Source organism: Pseudorca crassidens, unplaced genomic scaffold (genome assembly GCF_039906515.1).
Source record: "Pseudorca crassidens isolate mPseCra1 unplaced genomic scaffold, mPseCra1.hap1 Scaffold_138, whole genome shotgun sequence".
Classification (NCBI taxonomy): Eukaryota; Metazoa; Chordata; class Mammalia; order Artiodactyla; family Delphinidae; genus Pseudorca; species Pseudorca crassidens.
In genome coordinates, this window is record NW_027136065.1 from 215,001 (window position 1) to 230,000 (window position 15,000).

A 15,000-nucleotide genomic window follows, 5' to 3' on the forward strand; every position below is an offset into this window, starting at 1 on the left:
TTTGGCAGGCCATGGTGGGTGGGGGTGGTGTCTCTTCTTCTGTATCGGTAGAAATGATTTGAAGAGGAGGCAGGATGGGCATAGGTCCACTGCCTCACACCAAGGCCCTTTGGGAGCATTTCAGTGAATCGGGACAGAACATGTTTCTCCGTGCGGGGAGGGAACCGGAATAGGGCACCCCGAAATGGACCGCTTTGGCACACAGATGAGTTCGAATTGAAGGCGCTTCAGAAACGACGGGTGGGCGACGAGGACGCTCTGCCGCTCTGCCTCTCCCTCTTCTTCCTGACCTGAAAGGAGGACCAAGATCTTCCTCGAGAAGAAGCTCAAGCTCAGAGCCCGCCCTTTCGAGTGACTCCTGGCTTGGGCTTCTCCTGCGTGGGGGTCACGGTGCACGCGTTCCTCAGCCGTGGGTCGCTCTCTTCTCGAGCTGTCTTTTGGGGACAGGGGCCTCTCAGGCAAGAACTCAGAAGGATCGTCGAGGGAACGTCGTTTTTCCTCTCCCACGACTGATGAATGCAGACAGACACACAGGAATCTCGCCCCCCGCTTCCACCCCCGCCCCCCACCCCCCACCCCAAGTGAGAGGAGTCGCCGGACATCCTTGGGGTCACACACAGCCAGCCTCCGTGGCTCTTCTATGTTGCCAGGCTCCCTGGCCTTCACTGCCCCCGCACACCACCCGTGAAGTTGCATCATCGTTCATAGTGTAAATGCTGTGAGAAGATAAGCTTTTCAAAATAAAATTCTCCCTGTCTTTCCTTCCCAAGAACACCATGAACACCTACTGTCATGTGCAGTGCTTATGGACCCACCTGGAGCAGAGGACCCTCTCCGACAGACACCCTCCCCACCCCACCCCACCCCACCCCACCCCACCCCCAGGAACTCACTTGCTCCGAGTCATCGAGGAGAGGGTGTCTGGTTCCGTGTCTTAAATGGGTGGGCCAATGACACGTCATCTCCTAGTAAGCCATCGGGTTCACCGGTTCGGGTTCGGGTTCGGTGGCATGAAGTACATTTACGTCCTCCTTGAGTTTGACTTTGAAAGTCTTGGGGCCCTGAGTAGGCCGCCCCCAAACGTGCCTCCGTGGCATAGAGAAGTTTTGGAATTAGACTGACAACACCACGAGAGGGACGCTCTGACTCTCTTTTACTTCTCCCCTCTGAAATCAGGAAGAAAATCTCTCACGTGAAAGGGGAGGGGGGCGGGAGGTGTAGACACCATGACGAACTGAACCGCCCTCATGTCTCATGAAATGTTCACGAATCATCTAAGTAGGACTGCTCCTAACGAATAGAGGGCATAGATGTTAACGAGATAAGAATGTTTAAGGGGAACTCTCCCCCCAATGATTGTTTTCCATAGGCCGACTTCAAGACTTTCCAACATCTCTGGTCATCTCTAGGCTTAGAGGTTGGCTAAGTGCCATTGGCAGGGTGAAATCTCAGCGAGTGTCTACATCACCTCCACATAAGATAAAATACTGAAATGTTCATGGCTCCACAAGTCTAAGGGTCTCCCTGCTTTGGACCTCTTACGGAGGAGAGACTGAGCATGTTTGGTTCCATGCCTAGATAGATCTTGTGCTTTAGGGAAAGAGTGTACTCGGTAGGAGCCTAGACTTCTACAAAGTATTCCATATTCACACTGTTCACTGTGGTTGGCTTCCTTACTTTCACTGACTGACTGAAGAAAAAAAAAAAAAAAAAACAGACAGTGTCCAAGGACGAGGCATTCCAAAGAAGGAACGGAACGTGTGTGGTCCAAGCTACCTGATGTCGCCATCCTCATGGTAGGAAGAGGACTTTTTTGGGGGAGTGGGGAGGCAAAGTAGAAGATATGCAGATAATGTTTGGGGGAAGGAGAAAGAGATTTTAGTCCTAAAGGTGGTCACTTCTCAATGGAAAAGAAAGAAAACGAGGGACAGGCTAAAAATGGGCACAGACGATTGGAAAAGGTGTGTGAAGAAAATGGTCTTTGGAAAGGAATCGGATCCGTGGTCAGGACTGACTGGATAAGATGAGGATGGATTCAAAGACAGAAATGAGTTTTCGTATCAACGTGAAACAAGTGCAAAAATAGAATTTAGTTGTCTCTCTATGTTAAAAGGACAAGGTTTGGGTTTGGGTTTAGGGTTTGGGTTTTTCTTTCATCAGTCTGCTCTGTCCATCATGAGAGATTAGATTAGATTAGGAAAGGTTTCTTCCTTTATCTTTAAGGAGAGAAGGAAGGAAAGAAAGAAAGAGAGAGAGAGAGAGAGAGAGAGAGAGAGAGAAGGAAGGAAGGAAGGAAGGAAGGAAGGAAGGAAGGAAGAAAGGAAGGAAGGAAGGAAGGAAGGAAGGAAGGAAGGAAGGAAGGAAGGAAGGAAGGAAGGAAAAGGAAGCAAGAAAGAAAAGCTTATGCCTTGTCAAAAGTCATCACTTATTTTCTAGGTTGCCGTTATCAGGTCTCGGAGGACTCACATCAGCTTAGTCCTCTCGAGATTCAAAGAACCAGGTGTGGCTCGGAACTGAAGAAGAAGCTTCTCTCTCTGCCTAGCAAGTCTCTCCTTGGGATGTCGGTGACCTGGCTAGCGAAGCACTGTTTCACAGTGACCTATATCCGATTAAGTGCTTTACAACCTTTTGGATATTTTGGACACACTTGCCCCCCGGTTGAAGGACAGGTGAAGTCCTTTGGACTTAGAACGCACTTTGAGTTAGGATGCAGGAGGAGAGGGCCCTCGAAATAGCCCAAAAATGTGTTCTCTCTCCTGAGAAACGAGAGAGATGAAACTGAGTACGTTTCTTGGAGAGCTTCGATGACACGGGAAGCGTCGTCAAAGAGGAAGGAACAACGTGAAGTCTACTTTGGCTTGTGTCTGTACACCGATGTGTTCTAACTGTTCCAGACATGATGGGATGTTTCTTCCTGGAAGTCTTCTCTGCCCTGGCATAAAGGGTTGTCTGTCGTCGTCAAAATGGAGGCTCACACGAAAGGGACGGAACCCAGTATCAGGGAGGTGTTCTAACCGACGTTCACGCCAAGGCAGCAACAACAGCCTGTTGAAAGGTGGTGGGGGTGGCGGGGCACACGTGGATCGAGTCCATTCTGTCCTGTCAACAGCCGGTCGGGGCTATGGCAGACGGGAGACGGCGGCCCGGCCGTTGGTTACTCCCTGGCCAACCTCCCCCCTCCCCCACCCCCACACTCCACCTTGCATTCCTTCACCCACCCATGGTGCCTTGAAGATGACCCCAATTGTACATAGACATTGGCGGGAAGATTTCTACAGTCTACCGGCAACGTCTGACCTGTCATGCTTGTAACCCTGGGGGGGGGGGGGGTGGGGGGTGGGAACTATTTTTCTCTCTGGAAAGAAAACCTCCTCTCTCTGGACCCTCTGAACCCCAGCCACTGGACTTCATTCCACTGCCACTTAGTAGGGGTCATCCAAACATTCTTGTGGCCGTAGGTATGTCTTCCGTGTGGGTTGAAGTCTTCCCTCACTCACTGCAAGCCTGATGTCCTCACCGTGGCACAGAGACTGTTAAAAAAACAAAATGTGTTTGCCACTTGGGGTCTACCTTCCACAGCCTCCCCTGTGATCAGATCACGGCACCCGCTTCGCTGGGCAAATCCTACAATCCTTCACAGAAGCTCTTGCAAACTTTTTGGAACCGTCACTCGTCCAGTCACGCTCGATCATCAGGCAAGGTCGGCAGAACCGATGGAAAGACTGGACTCCAAGTAGAACAAGGATGACTTACACGGGATTGAATGAACTGATGAACAGGATGATAATGTGTATGACTACTTGTGTAAAGTAGGACGGATTGGGGAAGCGGGGGATAACTTAGGGGGTTGGGATGACCATGTACACATGACTGTACATAAAATCGGTAATCAACAAGCAAGCGCCTCCTACTATATAGCACAGGAAACTCTACTCAATACTTTGTAATAAACCTATGAGAGAAAAGAATGTGAAAAAAAAAAAAACCCTACGTAAAATACCTTTATATATATATATATATATATATATATATATATATATATATATATATATACATATATACATATACACACACACACGTATGTAGGTATATGTATATACATGTATGTATGTATATATATGTATATGTATATATGGAGGGGGGGAGAGAGAGAGAGAGAGAGAGACAGAGAGAGACAGAGACAGAGGCAGAGACACTGAGACAGAGAGAGACAGAGAGAAAGAAGAGACAGAGAGACAGAGGGATTAGGACTGATTCTTAAATCTTTTGTTTTCCAGGTACAAGGAAAAACAAAAACAAACCAACAAAACCCAATTTTCTTTTTTCTTTTTTCTTTTTTTTTATTTTTAAAGATGGACCTCCATTTGGTAACTTATACCTCTGTCAGCAGGATGGAATCACTGATCTTTTTCTCCCTACCTTCCTTAATTCAGAAACTCTCAGTGAGGCTTCTTATTTCCTTGGCAACCGAGTTATTTGCATACGTTACTTGGAGGCCAAAATTATGTTTCCATAAAACGGGGATACTCACTTGTGGATATGAAGTTCTGGAGCTACTCGTTTCCCTTAGGGTGTTGTTCTTAACCTGAAAACTGGACTGCATCCCGAAGTTTTTTGAGTTCCCTCCAATATCTGGCTACGACTCTCCCCATGAACGTTTGCCATTTTCTCCCACCCTTTTGACTTGGCCTCACTGAGAACTAAAATGGCCCTTTGCCTGAAGCTCTGCAAACGGAAGCTAGAGAACTTGACGAAACGGCCACAACGGCTCCTATGGAAACAATCCTCGTGCCTGTTTCTTTGAGAGCCACTCCGAAATTTGAACCAAACACCCGACGACATCATCAGAGGTGTTGCAGACTTCTAAAGTTGCTTCGACCCTGACATCTAGAAATCTCCTTCACTCACTCACTCACTCACTCACTCACTCACACACACACACACACACACACACATCCCTACACACACGAGTCACCAGCTCAGCTTTAATATGTTCCAAGGAACTTTCAGAGGAGGGAACTCTTGGGCTCCAGAGTAGGCCGCCCCAAAATCTGCCTCCATGCTCTATTGATTATTTTGAATTCAAGTGACTTAAGAACCGGCCAGCACAAGAGGGACACACTGGCCCGCCTTTCTGTCCTCCTGCGGAGGAAGATCTCAAGTGAAGACATCTGCTTCCATGCATGTCCATGATTCTCAAATGGTGTAGTGGGGTTTCCTGGGTTAGGAAAAGGAGGGGACATCTTTTGCCTGGAAAAAAAGGCCTGTTTCTCACACAACCTCCTCCCATCCCTTACCTCTCTCCCTCCTTCCCTCCCTGCAGTTTGGAGGGGACAGCCTAAGGGTGGGGAAATTGGGGAAAGAAAAAAGACAAAGCCATTCATTAAAGAGAAGCTCGAGGCAAAGTCAAAGGCTCCGACTTGACCGGAGAGCTTTCTGCATTTGAATGGAGCGATTGAACGAGGCCCTGCCGAATGAATCGTCCGGACCTCCCCTCCCCTCCCCCGCTCCTGGCAAAGGTCAGTCCAGGGGACTTAGGAAGGAGCTCTGGAGAAGGAACGGGGGTGGGGGTGGGGGTGGGGGCGGGACCAACAGACAATAGCCGCTGCCTGCCTGCCTGCCTGCCTGCCTGCCGGGCTGAGGCCTGAGGCCTGAGGCCTGAGGCCTGAGGGTCACCACGCTGGCTCTTGCAACACAATCCCTTCCAGGAAACTGCTGTGATGACTGTTTGGCAGTGAAGGATCAACTCTGAACTCTCTTGGCCTATTTCTGCAAAAGGCCCGAGCCTCAGCTACGACAGATTCTCTGGGTTTCTTGGCACAGGGACTGACCCGCACCCTCCCGTCCTGTCAGATCCTCCTTTGTACACACGCCTCCACTCACTGGAAGGGTTCTTTGGCCTCGTCCAGAAAACGAACATACAAAAAGAAACCCACAAACAAGACTGAAATGATGTGTTGGTAGTTATGGGAAAGAAACCTGCTCCTCTCACACACCTGAGGGCAGGAAGCGAAGGCAGGTTCTCGGCCGGAGGGGGACGGGGTGAACCGAGGTCGGTCAGCGCCCCCCTCCCCCCGCTTCTCTCCCGGGTGACGTGGGCCCCCCTTCCCCGCCTCTCTCTGCGCCCCCCATCCCCACCCCGCCCTGGTTCTGATATTTCACTCGGGAAACTTCTCTAGGCCGGCCGAGATGCCAGCTTGCTGTCCTGCCGTTTCATGTCCATCTCTATCAGCCATGTCAAAAGGCACGGGAAATCATGGACAGCAGATAGCGCACCCAGAGTTGTGTGTGTGTGTGTGTGTGTGTGTGTGTGTGTGTGTGTGTGTGTGTGTGTGTGTGTGTGTGTGTTTTGCTGGGGTTTCTGTCTGCGTGTGTGTTTGCTTTTGGTTTGGCTTTTTTTTTTTTTTTTCTTCGATAAACTCGCCCCATTTGGGAGTCGGGTGGAACACGGCGGGTGTCTCCTGGCCTGCCGCCCTAACAAACCCCAAAGAGACTCATTTTGGGGTCTCGGCCAGCCAGGTCCCCTTTCTTGGAATTCTGGTTTCATAAATCCGTCTCGTGTCCATGGAATTCTCAGGTCCAGCCATCGACCCTAAGGACGGGGAGGGAAGGTTTTGTCCCGGGGACATCTTCCTTCCTTGCCCGCCTCCTCGGGGTTCCGGACGCTTCGGTATGCTGACGTGCCGTGCCCTCCTCAGCTCCACCCCGACCCCCACCCCAACCCCCCAACCCCCCACCCCCCCGTTTTTGGGAACTCTGTGAACAGGGGTGGTGTTTTTCACAGCCAAACACACTCTCACCGTAAGACCCGGCCCTCGGAGGACTCCTTGCTATGAATGGACCCGAGGTGACGCGGGGAGTCGAACGGCTGAGGTCCACGCAGAAACCTGCACGCGGACCTTGACAGTGGCTGTTTTATTCCTCACTGCCAAGAACTCTCTCGGAGGTGACCGAGACATGTCTTTCAGGAGGTGAATGGACACGTACGTAGCCTGGGGACGAGCCGTAGGTAACATGCTTTCTCGGAAGAGAAAAACCATGGACGGGATGAACAGGTCAGCGGGGTGGTGGTGGATGGTGGATGAATAGGCGGAGGGCAGAGGACGTTTAAGGCAGGGAAACTCTCCAAAGTTAGGATCCTGATGGTATGAAAGCAAACGTTTTGCATAGGGCACTACCTGAGATGGGGTGAATCGAAGGGACCTACCTCTATGGGCCACCACCCCCTCCTCCCCACCATGAAAGCGCCCCAAGCAAGCCTGCTCTTTTTACCCCAGTTGAAGACCCTTGCTAAAGCCAGAAGGCAAAAAATGACCATGAGAAATCTGACCAGCCGTCGCTTGGGACAAGAGTGAGGCCAATGAATCCAGTGAAAAGTTGACAGAGGGGCCTGGGTCCCTCGGCTCGACCCCTTCACGGAGAAGCCAAAGCCTTTTACGCAGGGATGAGCTTTGACACACCTAGGTTTCTTCGGCCAGTGCGACGTTCATGAAACACGCTAAAGGAAAATGATCGATCGATGTGTTTGCCGTCTGCCTGAGCGCACGCGATACGAAATAGAAACCGGGGGAGGGGGTGTGTGCTGACGTTCGGGGTCTAATGGGAGAAACCTTGGAGGGTTTTTGCCCTTAGGGTGCCTTGGTCTGGGGTTGACTTGTGTGCGCTGAGAACGAGGGCCGTTATTGAAGACCCTGTGCAGATTTTGGACACCATGATCCATGGAACCCTGAAGTTTTGGAACCTAGAAATCTTTGGGTCTGCATTTGAGTTGGAAATCTTCTCCTTGACAGAAAGAAGCACACAGGAGGAGGAGGAGGAGGAGGAGGACGAGGACGAGGACGAGGACGAGGAGGACGAGGAGGACGAGGAGGACGAGGACGAGGACGAGGACGAGGACGAGGACGAGGACGAGGAGGAGGACGACGAGGAGGAGGACGAGGACGGGGACGAGGTGGAGGAGGAGGACGAGGAGGACGAGGAGGACGAGGAGGGGAAATGGAACTGCATGATGAGCAGATCAGCTTTTCGATGTCAGCAAGGCACCCGCCGCCCAGTTCTCTGGGTGAACTGTCTTGATCTTGCACATCTCTACCGCCTCCGAAATGTGAACACAGCCTGCGATGGCCTGACTGAGACTAAGGCCAGTGGACTGGATGAGGTAGACCCTGAAACCAAAGGGAAGGAAAAAAAAAAAAAAGAAAGAAAGAAAAAACAGAAAAGCCAAAACGGAAACAAACAAACAAACAAAAAAACCCCAAAAAATAACAACGGGGGAGGGGAGGGGGAAGTGGTCTCTTTAAGAATACAAACCGGTGGAAGGGCTCCCTCACCCAAACACTAATTCGCCGTCTCCTTCGGGACCAACACGAATCTTAAAAGTCTTTCCCCACAGATAATAAAAAGCCTTAGCCATCGGAGGAAATAAACGTCACCTATTCCAACGGTTCTTTATAAATAAGCAAGAGAGCGAATTTTCGATTGCACTACCTGCTTCGTGGCTGACTAAAAGTTTTTAAATGAAAGCTATGAAATCTCTGGTCATGTCGATCTCTAGGTAGGTAGGTAGGTAGGTAGGTAGGTACGTACGTACGTACGTACGTACGTACGCACGCATGAGACAGACCTACAGACATTTTGGAAAAGGACTGGGGAGTGGCCTAGGGCCAAACAGGCCTTGCCAGCTAAAGAACAGAGGCCCTGGGGGCCTGAGTCTCAGACACACACCCGCCCACCCACCCACACCCACCCACCCACCCACGTACACACGCGCGCGCGCGCGCGCGCGCACACACACACACACACACACACACACACACACACACACACACACGAGGCTCTCGGGAGTAAAAGATTAACTTTACCTCTGTTGACACCACGACTATACCTAGTTGTCCCAAGACGAGGAGCTCCACTGTACATTTAACCCTTATCTGTTCCTGTGCTTTCTTGCAGAAAATTCTCATGTGCTTCTTTCCCCTCGTGGAAGCGCTTGCTATTCCCCATAGGTAGCCACCGTGCAACCAGCTGCTGCAGATCCGAGAATTTGGAGGATTCCTGGAAAGGATCGGTGATCCCGAGACAAACTCTCCCTTCCGTGATCAGAGCAACTCGGGGCGGTGTCTCTCCCCCCCAACCCCCCCCCGCCCCCCCCACCGCCTTCTCCCTTGTGTACCAGCTATCTCTTTTAATAAAATAATAGTAATGATAATGATAATAATAATAATAAAATAAATTTAAAAAAAAGTTTTGCTTTGCTGACCTTAGAGTCTTGTGGAAGCGATCTTCGTTTCTATGGCACTGCTGTGCAAGAATCTGGGAAGGCCCTGGTAACAGGTATGTCTGTAGCTACCTTCTAGAGCTGGCCTGTTCCTACGTACGGATCCGAGTGCCACAATTAACTTGGGAAAGAGCTCTCTTGAAGGGCTTAGGAGGAAGCACTCCCGAATTATTCAGTCTACTAGAGAGGGACCCAAAGGGTTTTGCAAGTTCACGTGATCTAGGATGAACCCTCCGGCTGAGAATAGCCAGGGTCAACGTATGGGTTTTATGAAACTAGGCATGTCTTTGGGGTGATCGGCATTCGAGGTCATCCTTTTCTTCTATCTACGTCGACCCCAAATCCAATAAGTTCACGGGAGTGAACCAAGTTCGTCAGCAAGGAAAAGAACTTGGGGATGATGGCTGACACCGTCTAAAGTCTCAGGAAATGTTCACGGGTCATCTCGTCGTCATGGGATTTAGAACAAGTGATGTCGATAGCTCTAGGTGGAGGAACTCCTTAAGAAAGGTTATGTTTTTTGGTATGTCTACTTAAAAACAGTTTCTCCCAGACCTTTTGGGTCACTTTAGGAACTTTAGTGTTGGTGTAAGCGGAATGATGGGGAGGGAATTCGTGGAACGTCTAGATCGTTTCCAAAGATGACCTACGGAAACGTTCGTGGCTCAACAAGTCTCAGTGGACCTACGTCGGTCTCCTTATTACAGAAAGACTAAAGATGTTCCGATGTATGAGTCCACACCTCTAGCATCACTTTGGGGAAAAAACATTTTAAAAAAGTGATGCTGCGTGAAAATGTACGCTTCTAGGCGTGATGAAATGGAATCATCCATTTGCCGGTCCAGAAACACTGGTGTCACAGACCCCGTTCACCATGGCTTCCTAGTTCCTGTTCGTGACCGATTCAGGTTTCTAAGCGTTCCGAATTCTTATTGTCTTTTTTTTTCTTTTCCTCTCCATTCTTGTCTCAAAGAACTGTACGTTCCAAAAATATTTTTTTTTACCTACCAAATCATAGATTGTCTGTTTGTTCCAAAAACTTTTAGGTTGAGAGATTTTTTCTTTCTTTCTTTCTTTCTTTCTTTCTTTCTTTCTTTCTTTCTTTCTTTCTTTCTTTCCTTTCTTTCTTTCTTTCTTTCTTCCTTCCTTTCTTTCTTTCTTTCTTTCTTTCTTTCTTTCTATCTATCTTTCTTTCTATCTTTCTTTTTCTTTCTTTCTTTCTTTCTTTCTTTCTTTCTTTCTTTCTTTTCTCTCTCTCTCTTTCTCTTTCCCTCTTTCTCTCTTTCTTTCTTTCTTTCCCTCTCTCTTTCTTTCTGTCTTTCTCTCTCTTTCGCTCTTTCCCTCTCTCTTTCTCTCTATCTCTTTCTCTCTCTTTCGCTCTCTTTCTTTCGCTCGGTCTCTCTTTCTCTCTCTCTTCCTTTCTCTCTTTCACTCTTTCTCTCTCTCTTTTGCTCTTTCCCTTTCTCTTTCTCTCTCTCTCTCTTTCTTTCTCTCTTTCTCTTTCTCTCTCTCTTTCTCTCTCTCTTTCTTTCTCTCTTTCGCTCTTTCCCTCTCTTCCTCTCTCTTTCTTTCTCTTTCTCTTTCTCTCTCTCTCTCTTTTGCTCTCTCTTTCTCTCTCTCTCTTTCTCTCTCTCTTTCTCTCTCTTTCTTTCTCTCTCTCTCTCTTTCTTTCTGTTTCTTTCTCTCTCTTTCTTTCTCTCTCGCTCTCTTTCTTTCTCTCTCTTTCTTTCTCTCTTTCTCTTTTTCTTTCTTTCTTTCTCTCTCTCTTTCTTTCTCTCTGTCTCTGTCTCTCTCTCTCCCCCTCTGTCTCTCTGTCTCTCCCTCCCTCTCCCTCTCCCTCCCCTCTCCCTCTCCCACTCCCACTCCAACTCTCACTCTCACTCTCTCTGTCTCTCTCTCTCTCTCCCCTCTGTCTCTCTGTCCCTCCCTCTGCCTCTCCCTCTCCCTCCCCCTCTCCCTCTCCCTCTCCCACTCCCACTCCCACTCTCACTCCCACTCCCACTCCCACTCTCTCTCTCTTTCTTTCTGTCTTTCTTTCTTTCTTTCTTTCTTTCTTTCTTTCTTTCTTACTTTCTTCCTTCCTTCCTTCTTTCCTTTCCTTTCCTTTCCTTTCCTTTCCTTTCGTTTCCTTTCCTTTCCTTTCGTTTCCTTTCCTTTCCTTTCGTTTCCTTTCCTTTCCTTTCGTTTCCTTTCCTTTCCTTTCCTTTCCTTTCCTTTCCTTTTCTTTCCTTTCCTTTCCTTTTCTCTTCTCTTCTCTTCTCGTCTCTTCTTTTCTTTATTTTCCCTAACGAAAAGGTTCAGTTTGGGCCTCCAGTTCACTTTCCTCGCTGGGTTGCTTGTTTTCTGGAAGCTGAGTGGTGAGAGGCCTTGGTCTGTTTTGGATAGGCTCCCCTTACGGGATGTGCTTGGGCTTGTCCTAGGCCTTTATACGTCCACGTATACCTGTGCCACAAGCACACGCGATGCACGTACGTATACTATACGTGCACGCTTTTTCCTTTGTTTTGAAGGCCAGAGTAGTTGTACGGCTTGACTTCTTCGCTGGTATGGTTTGTCGTGGTCTCGGTGGGGCTACAGTCCGTTGTCGATACTTACCGCATTCCACACACACACACACACACACACGCACACGCACACGCACACGCACACGCACACGCTCGCACTCGGGGTGTTGCATTGAGTAGATGTGCCCGAACTCAGTTTCTTTAGTGGATGGCTATGGACTCCACCCTCGCCCCCCCTCCGCCCCCCCACCCGCCCGCATTCCCCCGAGCCCCGCCTCCCCCATCCCCCACCCCCACGCCCACCCCCGCCCGTGGACTGTGGTCAGTCCATTTTGAAATCCATGTTTTCTCGTGACCGCGGGTGCGTTTTCCCCACCCACGCACCCATGTGTTGTCTTTGGACTTTGTCGCCGTCCGGGCAGAGATAGTTGTTTGTTTCCGCTTGTATGTGTGGGGTCGGAGGGTATCCTTCCTTTCCTTTCTAGGTTCTGGGCTTTGCGTGTCTGCTTCCGACAGACCTCCACCGTTCGAGAGAGGATGAATTCCTGCGTTGTTCTCTGAGTGCTTGCCTGGTTTCGGTTTGCCAGTCCCCGCCTTCCCTCCCTCCCTCCCTCCCTCCCTCCCTCCCTCCGTCCGGGCAGCCGGGGATCTTGCTCGTGACCCTCTGGGCACCCCGTGCCGGCCGCCCCGGGCCCCGCCGGCGTCTCCGTGGGATTTGCCCCCGCCGAGGAGTCGCGTGGGGAGCGCGTTTCCTTCGAGGCGGCCTCCCGGCGACGTCTTCCCAGCTTCCCCGGCCACCCCCCCCCCCCCCCCGTCTGCTGCCGGGGTCGCGCCGTGTCGTGCCGTCCCGGGAGCTAGCTCCGAGACGGACGCCTCGGGGCCGCGCCAGACGCCCGCCGGCTCGCCCCGGCGGGCCGAGCTCGGGCGTTTGGGCGGCCCGGCGCTGCTGCATCCTCGGTGGCCGGCCGGCGACAGGGAACCCGGCCCGGGGACGTTGGAGCCGTTGTCGGGAGCCACCTGGCGGCCGCTTTTATATTGTCCCTTGTCTCTGGAGCTTCGGCGACCTTCGTGAGGGCTGTGACTCGGCCGCCGGGCCCGAGGCAGAGTTCCGGGAGCCGGGCGACGCTGGCGGTGACTGTCCCGGTGGGGCCCAGGCGTGGGCGCCTCCTGCTGTCGCTTGAGATTGGGCGTGCAGGCCTATGAGGGTGTGACTGTCGCCGCGCTCTCGAGCCGGTCTGTGGGGCCGCCTGGCCTGGTCGACCAGCATCCGGCCGCGGGGACCGACCCGGCCACCCGACCCTCCTTCCTTCCTTCCCTCCCTCCCCCCCCCCCCACCGCCCGGTCCCCACAGCGCCCCGCTCCGGAGGTGGGGACCGGCCCGTGCCCGTGCCCGTGCGTTTAGGCCGGTGGAGGGCGCGACGGGCTCGTTGGCGGGCGCGCGTGGGTCCCGGTGGTCGGATTCTTTCTGACCGATGCTTTTCCGAGTCGGACTCCGGAGGTGGGGACCGGGCTGGGCCGCGAGGGGTGACCCGGAGAGAGAGGCCCGGGCCCGGGTGCGGTCCCTCGTGGGCTCCGGTCGCCTGGGAGGTGCCTCCGTGCGAAAATGTTTCCAAGTCCCCCTGGGTCCGGGGACGCGGACGGGCCGGGACCTGCTCGCGCGGGTGGCCGGGGAGGGCGCACCCGGCCCTTTAGCGGGCCCACGTGGGTCCCGGTCGGCGGACGCGACTTTTTCTCACCCTCCCCCGCCCCCTCCTCCACCGCGAGTCCCGGCCGGGGTGGGGGTGGCGGTGGGGACCGGCCCGAGTCGTACTGGGTGGCCCGGATAGGGCGGCCTGGGCCCGGGCGCGGTCCCTCGTGGGCCCCGCTCGTCAGAGGCGGCAGAGTGGGATAGTTCCTTTTCTGTAACCAAGTCTTCGCCCGGGGACTCGGAGGGACGGCGGTACGGTACCTGCTCGCGCGGGCGATCCGGGGAGGGCGACCCCGGCCCGCTCGCTGCCTCTGCCACGTTTTCCCGCCCCGCCCCGCTCCACTCTGCCGCCCCCCCCCCCCCCCCCCCCGCTCCTCGGGTCGACCAGATGGCCCCGAGAGAGCTCCGGGGCTGCTGTGGATGGGGAAGTGTTGGGGAGAGGTAGCCGGGCCGAGGTCCCGGGGAGCCCCCCCGAGGTTCGTGGATGGGCCCCGCTGCCGGGCGCCGTGATTTTTTTCGCCTGAAATGGGCCTTTTTTACCACCAGATAGGTGCTGACACGGTCTCCTCTGGCATCTCTCGCTGGGGGTTCTGGGACTCTGGACGCGCGCAGGGCGCTGGGCTTTGGACCGCCGTCCGGCGCCCGAACCGGCCCTTGCCACTTGAGCCGCCCGCTTGGGCCTGCGCGCCGGCTCTCGTGTGTGCGCCCGGCTGACCCGACCCGCGGTGCCGCCTCCGGTCTCTGGCTCACCCGAGGGCGGCGGGGCGAGGTGGTGCGTGGGTCTTCTACCCCGTGTGACTCCCCTTCCCCGCCGCAGGCACCCGGTGGTGGCTGAGACGACCCCAACCCGCAGGCTCCGTGCCACGTGTCAGGCGTTCTCCTCGCGGGGTCGTCGGCCACTGTTGCCCGAGAAGGCAAGAGGGAGCGAAGGGGGGGCTGGGTGCCGGCTGAGGCTGAAGCAGGCTCCTCCGGTGAGGGTCCTCGCCGTGCCCCTCCTCCCTCGGGGCCCTCGTGGCCCCTGGCTCTCTGGATTGACTGATCGATGTGGTGATGTCGCGCTCTCCTGGGCCGGGCCTTAAGTCGCGCCAGACGAGGGACGGACGTTCTTGGCGAACGGGACCGCTCTTCTCGTACTGTCCGCGGGCCCCTCGCCTCTCTTGTCACGCCCTGCCGGCCTGCCGAGGGGTGTGTGGGAGGCAGGGGTGGTGGTCTCCGGCCCTGACCTGCGGTCTCCCGCCTCCTGCCTCATGGCGTGGGCGGGGCCGTGGTCCTCGGACGCAGCAGACGCTCTCGCTTCGCCTCCTTGGCGTGTGCCTCGCGGGCGGTCCTCCCCGCGTCGGTGGGGGCCGTCCCGCCGCTGCGCCGCGCGCCCGCTGCCGGCGCGTGAGCGTGACTTGCTCGGTCCTCTGTGGTGCCCCTGGAGCGCTCCAGGTCGTCCCTCAGGCGCGCGAGGCCGAGCGGTGGTGTCGTTCCCTTTTCCCAGCGTGCTCCTCGGGGTCTCCGCCGCGGTGGTGTGTCCCGTGAGTGGCTCT